Genomic DNA, 10,986 nt, shown 5'->3' with positions numbered 1-10,986 from the left:
GTTCAATAGCAACTTTCAGTTCCTTTTTATTGTTTATTTTGTGCTCGTGCTTCATTAAAGCTTAAATATGCGGAATTAAAAAAATTTTCTGAAATGCAAAAGAGTAATATTTTAATTTTGCGATAAGAAAAGATGACCATTTGGGAAATTAGTAAATTATACAGTTGCCTTCGTAAGTCCTCCATCGGAGAATTTCTAAAAAATTTTCGAAATAATGAAAAGAAGACAAGCTCAAAGGAAGATCGGGTGATAGAACGTATCAGCTTGAGGGACCGCTTCAAAACTGCTGAGGACATTAAGGTGGAGTTATTTAAAGATGTCGGTAGCGCCCGAGCCGTTCGTCGAAGGCTTCAAGAGGTTGCTTGGAACACTCGTGCAGCCGCCAAAAAAAAAACTCTCTTACCTTCAAAAATGCGTCAAAACCGTTTACGATGGGAAAATAACATCAAAACTGGGCTCATCTTGATTCGCGAAATGTTATCTTCTCAGATAAGCCCAAATGCAACCTATTTTGCAGCGACGGTATGTCCTATTTAAGAAGGAGAACTGGGGAGCGGTTAAAGGACGAATGCGTTCAAAGAACAGTTAAGCAGGGAGGCAGCCGAATGGTCTTGTGTTGCTTTTCTTTCCATGGCCTTGGGCAACTTGCCCTAATATATGGAACCGTTAACGGGACTTGTGTGTCAGGAGATACTTAAGACTAATTGTATACCCTCAATAGATAACCACTTTTCACGAGCAGATGTCCCTTTTTTTCAGGATGATTCTACGCCCTGCCATCGTGCTAAAATAGTAAGTATCACTTTTTTGTACAACTAGAGTTTATTGCTATAATTTTAATTGCAAATTGTATTTCTTCTTTATTTCAGGTGAAGAATTATTCATCGACAATCGGGGTATCGACTTTGGAGTGGCCAGGTATCCCAGAAGGAACTTTAAAAAATAGCATTAATTCAATGTGCGAGCGTGTAAAACCGTTATTAAAAGCAGAGGAGGTTCGACAAAATACTAATGAGATTGTTTTTTTTTTATCGATTAGTGTTTACTATAACTGAAACTATAAAATCACGTCAAAATAAACACAAAATTAAACATTTGACTAATATAATAACGAAAAACTTTGATTTTTTATTTTTCCGGATTTCATTGTCAGCTACTGTAATATTAAGATTTTCGAACTCCCAGTTATACTTCATATATCGACCAATGCGGGAGTTAATTTAATAAAATTGAGAGAGCATGTTTATCTAATAATATTAATATCTTTGTGCCTAAAATGGCTGAAATCGGGCGAGAACTGATTGTTCCAAAAGTAAGAATTTCCGAAGTTCTCAACGAGCTGCACAACGGTTCAAGTGGAGAACACATGGATATCAATAAAACCTTGGAGAAATTAAAACAAAGATTTTATTGGGTTGGTTGTCGTCAATCAGTTACGGAGTGGATCGCCAATTGTGTCGAGTGCATTGCTGCTAAAGGGCCGCGGTCCAGAAGTCATGGTCAGATGAAGTAGTAAAATTCAGGTGCGCCGTTTAAGCGAGTAGCCATGGATGTAGCTGGTTTTGATAGTCATGGACTATTTCAGCAAATGGCCAGAGTTAAACGCAATTCCTAACCAAGAGGCAGGAACAGTAGCAGATGTATTCATCAACAATTGGATATCGAGATATGGTGTTCCAATAGAATTACATTCTGACCAAGGGAGAAATTTTGAATCAGCTCTAATACGGGATATATGCCTGAAACTGGGTATCCGGAAAACCGGTACAACTGCACTACATCCACAGTCCGATGACATGGTGGAACGATTCAATCGAACTTTGGAAGAATATTTGAGAAAAGTTAGGGACAAGTATCAAAAAGATTGGAATACCCATATATCCTTGTTCCTGATGGCTTATCTGCTGTACATGAAACAACGGGGCAGACTCCAGCAAGGGTAATTTTTGGTAATGATCTTCGGCTACCAATTGATTTAAAATTTGGAATTAACGCCAACGGAGGAAGGAATGCTAAGGAATTCAACAGTATCCTAGAAGATGAGACGAGGGATATGCATGCTATGGTGAGACAGCACACCAAAATTATGAGCGATAAAATGAAAGCAAAATACGACAAGGCAATGAACTCTGAGCGTTTTATTGAAGGCAATTGGGTATTGTTATATAACCCACAACGAAAGACAGGGGTGTCTCCCAAATTACAGTGAAATTGGGAAGGACCATGCCAGGTTATTAAACGACTCAACGATGTAGGGTATCGCATACAGACCATTGAAAGACTAAGAAATAAAATGAAGTTAGTTCATCTGGAATGACTTGTTGCATTTGGTACCGCAAATATGTCTTAATTGGAATGATCAGACTTAGGTGGTGGGCATTGTGGCGAACACGAATACCTGAACAAATCAGAATCGACGATAAACTGCCAGAAGAAACTAGAAAGCGAATTCTTGGTTGCCAGAATGTTTGAGTAGCGAAGTTTTGTTAAAGACCTACTATATAAGGGCTGCCGGATTGTGCAGCAGACACAGTCCTAATTGGAGTTTTGCCGTGTAAAGAGGAAATTAGCTATAAGCAATAAATTGTAAGCTCGAATAACGAACAATAAGTGTTAAGTGGTTGGAATTACAAATAATAAGTGTGTAGCCATTAAGTTGGGACTTTTAATTAACTCAAGAGTGAGTTATAGGTAGAGAATTTATCGAGAAATTCGTTATACTATTATATGTATGTCCGCTACACCTAAGCTATCGGAGCAATTATTACATTACATTATATAAGGTTGGAAGGTATCTCCCTTCCGCTTTTTTGTCTTTTGAATTTCGCGGCCATGTACAAAGCGCTACAGAGCTCGTATCTGGCAACACTATACATAATTTGAAAGGTCTTGACATAACCTACAAAACAACGCTATACATGATTAGTTTGGATATTGCGTTCAACAGTTATAGACGTGTAAACATGGAGTTCACTAACGCCGAAATTCGCGCTATTTTAAAGTTTTCCTTCGTTAAAGGCAAATCCGCTAGAGAAACGTTCCGTGAGATTAATAGTGTTTTGGGGGATGGTACTCTATCACTTCGAACCGCGGAGGAATGGTTTCGACGATTCAGAGCCGGTGAAAACGACACCATGGATAAGCCAGCCGGCGGAAGACCTGTGACGACAAATACCGATCAAATCATGGAATACATCGAGTTAGACCGGCATATGGCATCTCGTGACATCGCCCAGGTGATGGGAGTTAGTCACCAAACCATTTTGAACCATCTGCAGAAGGCTGGATACAAAAAAAAGTTTGATGTTTGGGTGCCGCATAATTTGACGCAAAAAAACCTTCTGGACCGAATCAACGCCTGCGATATGCTGCTGAAACGGAACGAACTCGTCCCATTCTTGAAGCGGATGGTGACTGGCGACGAAAAATGGATCACATACGACAATATCAAGCGAAAACGGTCGTGGTCGAAGGCCGGTGAATCGTCCCAAACAGTGGCCAAGCCGGGATTGACGGCCAGGAAGGTTTTGCTGTGTGTTTGGTGGGATTGGAAGGGAATCATCCACTATGAGCTGCTCCCATATGGCCAGACGCTTAATTCTACCATCTACTGCGAACAACTGGACCGCTTGAAGCAGGCGATCGACCAGAAGTGTCCAGAATTGGCCAACAGGAAGGGTGTAGTGTTCCACCAGGACAACGTCAGACCACACACTTCGTTGATGACTCGTCAGAAGCTACGGGAGCTCGGATGGGAGGTTTTATCGCATCCACCATATAGCCCGGACGTAGCGCCAAGTGATTACCAACTGTTCCTGTCCATGGCGAATGCCCTTGGTGGTGTAAAGTTGAACTCAAAAGAGGCTTGTGAAAAGTGGCTGTCCGAATTCTTCGCAAATAAGGAGGAAGGTATTATGAAGTTGCCGTCTAGATGGAAACAGATCAGCGAACAAAACGGCGCATATTTTAACTAAATTCGATCACTGTAACACTTTCTATAAAAGTCTATATCTAATATCACTTTCTATTCTATAAAGCATTGAATGAAGAGCAAAAAATCGGAAGGGAGATACCGTCCAACCTTATATATACCTCAAATAATGAAAGGTGCTTCAAACAGATTTTTATACTCTCGCAACATTTTGCTACTGATTATAATAGTTTTGTTCACCTAACAGTTCTTGTTAACACCTAAAATAAGTCGGGATAGAGTTATGTATATTTAAAATGATCAGTATGACGGGAAGATTAGAAATCCAGGTGACTGTTTGACTTTTTCGCCTGTCGATGCAATAATGTGGCCGCATTTACAAAATGTCATTAATCGACAACATGTAAAGTACAATATTAAACTGCAAATGAGTATGCTTTTTGAAAATCTAGGTGCGTCACTGTATCGCATTAGGAGCATACTGAGGTTACTCCCTTAATTTTAATTTTGTGTCATTCTATGAACTTAAACATGTAAGAGATTATTCTGAGGACTCGGACGCAGTGCAATTGCTTATGTTAAAATATGGATCAACAACCGAATCATAACTAGAAACATCAACATTACTCATATTGCTAATGTCTAATGGACTCAGTAAATTTTCATTTTCCATTTGAATAAGGAAATATTCTAAACAACTTGACAGTTGTTCAGCAACTGAACAAGCTGAAGTAGAAAGAGCGATGAAATAAAAAACATCACACAAAAAAAAAATTTTGTTGATTTAAACATCATTATCGGCGAACGAAAATTTAGCTGATCATTCTAAGTATACTTAAGATGTTCTGTAAAACGACATAATTCACTTACTTGATGATTTTAATTTTATTATAAGCACCTATGTCCATTTAAGTTTAGGACATAGAGGCCTAAGTAAATATGAGATGCTAACTAAACAAAAAAAGGGGCGGGAAAATAGCAAAAATTTCCGTTCTTAGTCAACAGTCATTTGAGTTCAGAAAAGAAATAATTTGCCATCTTCGGACAACTCTGGTGATCGACCAAGGACATTGAACGATGCTCGTCATGGAACGATTAATTTGTAAAAACTCTAAATCAATCCCTTAGGAAGCTACTCAAGTCAATAACAAACCAATAAGAGTACAATAGTTTTGGTCACCTTACGGTTATTTGTAACACACAGTATTTAAAGAGCGATTGTAACCGACTAGTGTATTTTACTGGGAAAGGGTTATTATTTCTTATTAATATGTGATCTGTACACGTTCAATAGCAACTTTCAGTTCCTTTTTATTGTTTATTTTGTGCTCGTGCTTCATTAAAGCTTAAATATGCGGAATTAAAAAAATTTTCTGAAATGCAAAAGAGTAATATTTTGATTTTGCGATAAGAAAAGATGACCATTTGGGAAATTAGTAAATTATACAGTTGCCTTCGTAAGTCCTCCATCGGAGAATTTCTAAAAAATTTTCGAAATAATGAAAAGAAGACAAGCTCAAGGGAAGATCGGGTGATAGAACGTATCAGCTTGAGGGACCGCTTCAAAACTGCTGAGGACATTAAGGTGGAGTTATTTAAAGATGTCGGTAGCGCCCGAGCCGTTCGTCGAAGGCTTCAAGAGGTTGCTTGGAACACTCGTGCAGCCGCCAAAAAAAAAACTCTCTTACCTTCAAAAATGCGTCAAAACCGTTTACGATGGGAAAATAACATCAAAACTGGGCTCATCTTGATTCGCGAAATGTTATCTTCTCAGATAAGCCCAAATGCAACCTATTTTGCAGCGACGGTATGTCCTATTTAAGAAGGAGAACTGGGGAGCGGTTAAAGGACGAATGCGTTCAAAGAACAGTTAAGCAGGGAGGCAGCCGAATGGTCTTGTGTTGCTTTTCTTTCCATGGCCTTGGGCAACTTGCCCTAATATATGGAACCGTTAACGGGACTTGTGTGTCAGGAGATACTTAAGACTAATTGTATACCCTCAATAGATAACCACTTTTCACGAGCAGATGTCCCTTTTTTCAGGATGATTCTACGCCCTGCCATCGTGCTAAAATAGTAAGTATCACTTTTTTGTACAACTAGAGTTTATTGCTATAATTTTAATTGCAAATTGTATTTCTTCTTTATTTCAGGTGAAGAATTATTCATCGACAATCGGGGTATCGACTTTGGAGTGGCCAGGTATCCCAGAAGGAACTTTAAAAAATAGCATTAATTCAATGTGCGAGCGTGTAAAACCGTTATTAAAAGCAGAGGAGGTTCGACAAAATACTAATGAGATTGTTTTTTTTTTATCGATTAGTGTTTACTATAACTGAAACTATAAAATCACGTCAAAATAAACACAAAATTAAACATTTGACTAATATAATAACGAAAAACTTTGATTTTTTAATTTTCCGGATTTCATTGTCAGCTACTGTAATATTAAGATTTTCGAACTCCCAGTTATACTTCATATATCGACCAATGCGGGAGTTAATTTAATAAAATTGAGAGAGCATGTTTATCTAATAATATTAATATCTTTGTGCCTAAAATGACTGAAATCGGGCGAGAACTGATTGTTCCAAAAGTAAGAATTTCCGAAGTTCTCAACGAGCTGCACAACGGTTCAAGTGGAGAACACATGGATATCAATAAAACCTTGGAGAAATTAAAACAAAGATTTTATTGGGTTGGTTGTCGTCAATCAGTTACGGAGTGGATCGCCAATTGTGTCGAGTGTATTGCTGCTAAAGGGCCGCGGTCCAGAAGTCATGGTCAGATGAAGTAGTACAATTCAGGTGCGCCGTTTAAGCGAGTAGCCATGGATGTAGCTGGTTTTGATAGTCATGGACTATTTCAGCAAATGGCCAGAGTTAAACGCAATTCCTAACCAAGAGGCAGGAACAGTAGCAGATGTATTCATCAACAATTGGATATCGAGATATGGTGTTCCAATAGAATTACATTCTGACCAAGGGAGAAATTTTGAATCAGCTCTAATACGGGATATATGCCTGAAACTGGGTATCCGGAAAACCGGTACAACTGCACTACATCCACAGTCCGATGACATGGTGGAACGATTCAATCGAACTTTGGAAGAATATTTGAGAAAAGTTAGGGACAAGTATCAAAAAGATTGGAATACCCATATATCCTTGTTCCTGATGGCTTATCTGCTGTACATGAAACAAAGGGGCAGACTCCAGCAAGGGTAATTTTTGGTAATGATCTTCGGCTACCAATTGATTTAAAATTTGGAATTAACGCCAACGGAGGAAGGAATGCTAAGGAATTCAACAGTATCCTAGAAGATGAGACGAAGGATATGCATGCTATGGTGAGACAGCACACCAAAATTATGAGCGATAAAATGAAAGCAAAATACGACAAGGCAATGAACTCTGAGCGTTTTATTGAAGGCAATTGGGTATTGTTATATAACCCACAACGAAAGACAGGGGTGTCTCCCAAATTACAGTGAAATTGGGAAGGACCATGCCAGGTTATTAAACGACTCAACGATGTAGGGTATCGCATACAGACCATTGAAAGACTAAGAAATAAAATGAAGTTAGTTCATCTGGAACGACTTGTTGCATTTGGTACCGCAAATATGTCTTAATTGGAATGATCAGACTTAGGTGGTGGGCATTGTGGCGAACACGAATACCTGAACAAATCAGAATCGACGATAAACTGCCAGAAGAAACTAGAAAGCGAATTCTTGGTTGCCAGAATGTTTGAGTAGCGAAGTTTTGTTAAAGACCTACTATATAAGGGCTGCCGGATTGTGCAGCAGACACAGTCCTAATTGGAGTTTTGCCGTGTAAAGAGGAAATTAGCTATAAGCAATAAATTGTAAGCTCGAATAACGAACAATAAGTGTTAAGTGGTTGGAATTACAAATAATAAGTGTGTAGCCATTAAGTTGGGACTTTTAATTAACTCAAGAGTGAGTTATAGGTAGAGAATTTATCGAGAAATTCGTTATACTATTATATGTATGTCCGCTACACCTAAGATATCGGAGCAATTATTACATTACATTATATAAGGTTGGAAGGTATCTCCCTTCCGCTTTTTTGTCTTTTGAATTTCGCGGCTATGTACAAAGCGCTACAGAGCTCGTATCTGGCAACACTATACATAATTTGAAAGGTCTTGACATAACCTACAAAACAACGCTATACATGATTAGTTTGGATATTGCGTTCAACAGTTATAGACGTGTAAACGAGGAGTTCACTAACGCCGAAATTCGCGCTATTTTAAAGTTTTCCTTCGTTAAAGGCAAATCCGCTAGAGAAACGTTCCGTGAGATTAATAGTGTTTTGGGGGATGGTACTCTATCACTTCGAACCGCGGAGGAATGGTTTCGACGATTCAGAGCCGGTGAAAACGACACCATGGATAAGCCAGCCGGCGTAAGACCTGTGACGACAAATACCGATCAAATCATGGAATACATCGAGTTAGACCGGCATATGGCATCTCGTGACATCGCCCAGGTGATGGGAGTTAGTCACCAAACCATTTTGAACCATCTGCAGAAGGCTGGATACAAAAAAAAGTTTGATGTTTGGGTGCCGCATAATTTGACGCAAAAAAACCTTCTGGACCGAATCAACGCCTGCGATATGCTGCTGAAACGGAACGAACTCGTCCCATTCTTGAAGCGGATGGTGACTGGCGACGAAAAATGGATCACATACGACAATATCAAGCGAAAACGGTCGTGGTCGAAGGCCGGTGAATCGTCCCAAACAGTGGCCAAGCCGGGATTGACGGCCAGGAAGGTTTTGCTGTGTGTTTGGTGGGATTGGAAGGGAATCATCCACTATGAGCTGCTCCCATATGGCCAGACGCTTAATTCTACCATCTACTGCGAACAACTGGACCGCTTGAAGCAGGCGATCGACCAGAAGTGTCCAGAATTGGCCAACAGGAAGGGTGTAGTGTTCCACCAGAACAACGTCAGACCACACACTTCGTTGATGACTCGTCAGAAGCTACGGGAGCTCGGATGGGAGGTTTTATCGCATCCACCATATAGCCCGGACGTAGCGCCAAGTGATTACCAACTGTTCCTGTCCATGGCGAATGCCCTTGGTGGTGTAAAGTTGAACTCAAAAGAGGCTTGTGAAAAGTGGCTGTCCGAATTCTTCGCAAATAAGGAGGAAGGTATTATGAAGTTGCCGTCTAGATGGAAACAGATCAGCGAACAAAACGGCGCATATTTTAACTAAATTCGATCACTGTAACACTTTCTATAAAAGTCTATATCTAATATCACTTTCTATTCTATAAAGCATTGAATGAAGAGCAAAAAATCGGAAGGGAGATACCTTCCAACCTTATATATACCTCAAATAATGAAAGGTGCTTCAAACAGATTTTTATACTCTCGCAACATTTTGCTACTGATTATAATAGTTTTGTTCACCTAACAGTTCTTGTTAACACCTAAAATAAGTCGGGATAGAGTTATGTATATTTAAAATGATCAGTATGACGGGAGGATTAGAAATCCAGGTGACTGTTTGCCTCTTTCGCTTGTCGATGCAATAATGTGGCCGCACTTACAAAATGTCATTAATCGACAACATGTAAAGTACAATAATTAAACTGCAAATGGGTATGCTTTTTGAAAATCTAGGTGCGTCACTGTATCGCATTAGGAGTATACTGAGGTTACTCCCTTAACTTTAATTTTGTGTCGCTCTATGAACTTAAACATGTAAGAGATTATTCTGAGGACTTGGAGGTACAGTGAAAATCCCTCAAGTCAGTATCATCCAATGTTGTATAAAAATAGTCGATTTTTCGCCTTTCGTAGGCAATTAATTGCGCATGGGCGATTGTGGCCAAGAATCGAGAGATTTTGTTAACCATCGGGGGCCATTCCACCAGGTGGTGGCAAGGCGCAGAGGTTAGCACAATCTTGTACCTAGATCAGCAGGATTGTCAGCAAAAGTTACGTGTCGCACAGTGGCTGATCCTACTAGGTCAATTATTCAAGACGTTCGATTGAAAATATACGTATTCCATGCAAATGATGGTTTTTCTAACCATGCTAGCACAATTTCGTAATCGGACTACATATAATTTGTATTTTTATATGTTTAAGTGCATTCGCACCATGGATTCTAGTTTGGCTAGTAGTAGCGCTCCACATAGTTCATGTCGTGGTAGACTTATTGTTTTTAAAGGAGCCACTTTTGCTTTTGCTATTAGTAAGTGGCTTGTGGTCACATTGCAGTTCGACTTTATGCTCTGGGACATAATTTACCCATCGTGAGATTTGTATCTGTGAGATATCATTCAGATTACACGCGATCTGGGACCACTTTTCTAAACGAAGTGGTTTCACTTGATCGTTTCAGTCGGTTCCGTCTATTAGGATTTTCGCTTGAACCATAATAGCCGAAAGCCATCCTGTGGGGTCTAAAAGTTCTGCCAGAGAATAAAGTTTGGTGTTTTGTTATGCCGGATAATGTAGATATTGATTCTGATTTGTATGAAAACTGATCAGATATCTACCAATTTTTGATATTTTTTCAAGATATTTGGATAAAATATCTACAAACTTCTTTAATTTTATAAAAATTTTACTTGGTTTTTGTAAAAATAATATGTTAAGACCTTTACTTTTTATCACCAATTAAAATATTTATTTTTGATAGGAATTTGAATGGCGCGCTGCGTGCGGTTTTATTATACCCTGAACAGGGTATATTAAGTTTGCCATGAAGTTTGTAACACCGAGAAGAAAACGTCGGAGACCCTATAAAATATATACAAAAATTATCAGTATGATGAGCTGAGTTGATTTAGCCATGTTCGTCTGTCTGTATATATACAAACTTGTCCCATAGCTTTTAAGCTATCGAAATAAAAACTTGCACCTGTCCTTTTCCTACAAAGAAGCTGCTCATTTGTCGGAATGGCCGATATCGGACCACTATAGCATATAGCTGCCACACATACTGAACAATCGCAATGAAGTGCTCGTATGGAAAACTCTTTCATTTGACGAGATATCT

General features: G+C 39.1%; 1 protein-coding gene across 2 annotated transcripts in view; it reads right to left on the bottom strand.

Annotated features, from left to right (window-relative positions):
- The window catches only part of Fs(2)Ket (Importin subunit beta Fs(2)Ket), a 61,650-nt gene that overhangs the window by 25,418 nt on the left and 25,246 nt on the right, over positions 1–10,986 (bottom strand). The gene's annotated exons all lie outside the window — the stretch shown is intronic.

This window comes from Bactrocera oleae, chromosome 3 (assembly GCF_042242935.1).
Source record: "Bactrocera oleae isolate idBacOlea1 chromosome 3, idBacOlea1, whole genome shotgun sequence".
Lineage (NCBI taxonomy): Eukaryota > Metazoa > Arthropoda > Insecta > Diptera > Tephritidae > Bactrocera > Bactrocera oleae.
The sequence above is the reverse complement of the archived record's forward strand: the minus strand, read 5'-3'. Positions and strand labels throughout refer to the sequence as shown.